This window comes from Eschrichtius robustus, chromosome 15, assembly GCF_028021215.1.
Source record: "Eschrichtius robustus isolate mEscRob2 chromosome 15, mEscRob2.pri, whole genome shotgun sequence".
In the NCBI taxonomy this organism is placed as follows: domain Eukaryota; kingdom Metazoa; phylum Chordata; class Mammalia; order Artiodactyla; family Eschrichtiidae; genus Eschrichtius; species Eschrichtius robustus.
In genome coordinates, this window is record NC_090838.1 from 28,228,270 (window position 1) to 28,232,499 (window position 4,230).

General features: G+C 45.0%; 1 pseudogene; it reads left to right on the forward strand.

Moving 5' to 3' along the window:
• Positions 1–1,565: 1,565 nt before the first annotated feature.
• LOC137777348 (metal regulatory transcription factor 1 pseudogene) lies at positions 1,566–3,905 on the forward strand (annotated as a pseudogene).
• The last annotated feature ends 325 nt before the right edge of the window (positions 3,906–4,230 follow it).

Below are 4,230 nucleotides of genomic sequence, written 5' to 3' on the forward strand. Positions count from 1 at the left end.
AGTTATACATAGTATGTTATTATGTATAACACATACATATATATAATCTTAAACACTTTTCTTATAATATATAATACATTCACTTCTGGTTATCATCTCTAAAGATTGAAAACACTGTCCAGGTAGATTATACATGTTTACAAGTAACATGTGACCCTTATAAGCAACCCCAATTCATGCCCACTTCCTCAGGCAGGTTAAGTCATCATACTTCTGTCAATTTACACATAGAGGTCTTATTAACTAAATCTTTAATCCATTCAATTTCTCTTTTCTAGACCTTATTTTATTTTCCCCCTCCATCAGATTTTGTGGCACCATTTTCCTTACTTTCTTAACTTTTCTAGTTATTGTTTAGTTTCTGGGTTATTTTTTTTTAACTTTTGTCCTTAGCCCTGTGCTCTTTGGCATCCACAACTTCCCAAACAACCCTGTCCGCTCTTCGACTACTACGTGTTTGCTAATGAATAGTAGTCCTATCTCTTTTGTAATCCAGATCTATATCTCCAACAGCCTACCAGATATCTCCACTTTCATGTCTCATATATGCAGAATGGAAATAATTAAATCAACCAATCAAACAGAATATAATAACAAATCTAGCCCCTTCAATGTGTTTAGTTTTTAAAGTGACATGATGACTAGATTTAGTCACCGAAGGCAAATTTGTATTTGTTTCCTTAACAGCACTATCCTCTACTTTGCCCCTTCTAATAGGTCATCAAATCTTGTCAATCTCTACAGCTTTGGTCTCTTTAATCATGTGTGTTTTCTACATTTCCTCTGCCCCTTATTTAGTCTAGACTCCTATAATTTCTCATATGACATAAGGAAAATAACCTCCTATATTGCTTGGTTGTAATCATAGTCTCACATCCTTACCATACAGATACACACATTGCTTAGATAGTGAATCATGTTAGTAACAGATGTGGTGGTAAAAAATGTGCTCTCTGTGCTAAAATAACCTATGTAATTTTTAATAAACTATTTGTTTTTAAGTGGCTCAGATATCTACATTGCAGGAAATATTTAATGTAAGGTTAAGATGAAAGGAAAAATGTATGGTAAATTTCAATAGATTAACAGCTGCTAGATGGTCTGGGAGATCATAGGCATCAGGGGTAAGGGTGGTAATCAGTTCTGCTATATGCATTATCCAAAGTCACAAACACAAGAGAATCATTTCCTCTTTTAAAAATAATCTTGGGCTTCCATCTTTGACAAACTTGTCACATATAAAGCTTGAATTGGAGTAATAAAAATCCTGTACCTTTTTGAGTTTAAATAACTCAGTTGGACCAACACTTCATGTCTAGAATGGCAGACTAAATTAAATTCAGTTCTAAGGGGAATGAAAAAAGATTGCAAAGGTAATGGAAATAGACTACCCCATCAATACAAGCACAGGAAAGTCAAGAAGGTGAAATGGTGGAGAAAAGTCCTCTTGAAGGAAATGAAATTAGAAAAGAGATTCCTTTAGACTAATTGCCTATCTACTGTATGGTAAGTAATGTAAGCCATTTGAAATAAAATGCACTTAAAAAAAGAAAGCTTTGGTGCCGCTGGGGAGGGGAGAAGCTGCTGCCGCCGCCGCCGTTGCCGGGAGCCGCGGAGACAGGTCACTACCTTTCCATTTCTCACAATTGGGCTGAGCACGACTGAACCATGGGGGAACACAGTCCAGACGACAGCATCAGCTACTTTGAGGTAGAGGAAGATGAGCTGACCCCCGATGACAAGATGCTCAGGTTTGTGGATAAGAACGGACTGGTGCCTTCCTCATCTGGAACTGTTTATGATAGGACAACTGTTCTTATCGAGCAGGATCCTGGCACTTTGGAAGACGAAGATGACGACGGACAGTGCAGAGAACACTTGCCTTTTCTAGTAGGGGGTGAAGAGGGCTTTCATCTAATAGATCAGGAAGCAATGTCCCAGGGTTATGTGCAACACATTATCTCACCAGATCAGATTCATTTAACAATAAACCCTGGTTCCACGCCCATGCCAAGAAATATCGAAGGTGCAACCCTCACACTGCAGTCAGAATGTCCAGAAACGAAACGTAAAGAAGTAAAGCGGTACCAGTGCACCTTTGAGGGCCGTCCCCGCACCTACAGCACAGCAGGCAACCTGCGCACCCACCAGAAGACCCACCGGGGCGAGTACACCTTTGTCTGTAATCAGGAGGGCTGCGGCAAGGCCTTCCTCACCTCCTACAGCCTCAGGATCCACGTGCGGTGCACACGAAGGAGAAGTCATTTGAGTGTGAAGTTCAGGGCTGTGGGAAGGCGTTCAACACGCTGTACAGGCTGAAAGCACATCAGAGGCTTCACACAGGGAAGACGTTTAACTGTGAATCTGAAGGCTGCGGCAAGTGCTTCACCACGCTCAGTGATCTGAGGAAGCACATTCGAACCCATACAGGAGAAAAGCCATTTCGGTGTGATCATGATGGCTGTGGAAAAGCATTTGCAGCAAGCCACCACCTTAAAACTCACGTCCGTACACATACTGGTGAAAGACCCTTTTTCTGCCCCAGTAATGGCTGTGAGAAAACATTCAGCACTCAGTACAGTCTCAAAAGTCACACGAAAGGTCACGATAACAAAGGAAATTCATACAGTGCACTTCTAAATCACAATGGATCCGAGGATACAAATCACTCACTTTGAGGAATTTAAGCCTTCGGTCCACAGATTCCGAATTTCAAGAAAATTCCAGTACAGGCCAGAACACTTTCAGCACACTTTCACCAGCCATCATTTTTGAACCAGCGTTCCAGAAGTCAGATGATCCAGCAACTCAGGAAGATCCTCAACAGACAGCCTGGCATCTCTGAGCCACCCCAGCCTCTACTACCAGCCTCAGCACCGTCTGCTCCTCTGCCTGCTCCCTCCCTAGGAACTGGTTCCCAACAAGCTGCATTTGGCAACCCCCCTGCTCTCTTACAACCTCCAGAAGTGCCTGTTCCCCACAGCACACAGCTTGCTGCTAATCATCAAGAGTTTCTTCCGCACCCGCAGGCACCGCAGCCCATCGTACCGGGACTTTCTGTTGTCACGGGGGCTTTGGCGTCGGCAGCGGCAGTGGCGTCAGCCATGGCAGCACCGCCTCAACCACAGGGTACTACTGAGCCCCTGCCGGCCATGGCCCAGACTCCGCCCCTGGATGCCAACTCCGTCCTAACTAGTAATCCCACTATAACCATCACCCCGACTCCCAGCACGGCTCTCCTGCAGCCCAGCCTCGTCATGGGAGAACGGAACTTACAGTGGATACTAAATGGTGCCACCAGCTCACCACACACCCAAGAACAAATTCAGCAAGCATCTCAAGTTGAGGTGTTTTTTACCACTGCAGTACCAGTAGCCAGTAGCACAGGGAGCGCTGTACAGCAGATTGGCCTCGGCGTTCCCGTGATCATCATCAAACAAGAGGAGGCCTGTCAGTGTCAGTGTGTGTGCCGGGACTCCGCCAAGGAGAGGGCGGCCAGCAGGAGGAAGGGCTGTCCGTCCCCTCCCGCTCCAGCGCTGAGCGCCCAGCCTCCCGATGAGCCCAGCCTGAAGCTACCACCGCAGACTTTTTTCCCGCCCCCGATCCCCCTGTCGTCCTCCTCCACCGCATCCTCTTCCTGTGAGCAAAGCAGACAAGCAGTGACTCCTTCAGACCCTCAGACAGAAACGTTACGTGCCATGGATACGTCAGAGTTTCTGTCCCTCCAGAACCTGGGCACGCCGTCCAATCTGATTCCCACTGAAGCACTAGTGCAGGGGGAGGAGGAGATGGGCCTGACCAGCAGCTTCTCCAAGGGAAAGGCCCGGATGTGCTCGCCTCCAGGAACAGAGGCCGAGCAGGAGGCAGAAGGTGCGATGCCTACCATCGTGGGGTCAGCAGTTTGAAGGAGGAAGAAATCTACTGTTTGAAATCCTCACCTTTCAGACATATTTTCTTTATTCATATCCCAGGAGCATCCATTTTTAAGGAACTGATCTTTGGAGAAAAACAAACAAACAAAAACAAAACAAAACAACAAAAAAAGCTAAGTTATAAATGAACTGTTTGGCTTCACTGTATGTCACTTTTGCTTATTGTCATGTGAACTTGGAAATTAAGGTTACTCATATGCATAAAACTCTAAATGAAAAAAAAAGAAAGCTTCAGCAATGCTTTCACAGTGGACTTCAACAAATCTCAACGTTTCTCCATTTTTAATTTTTAGGCTGT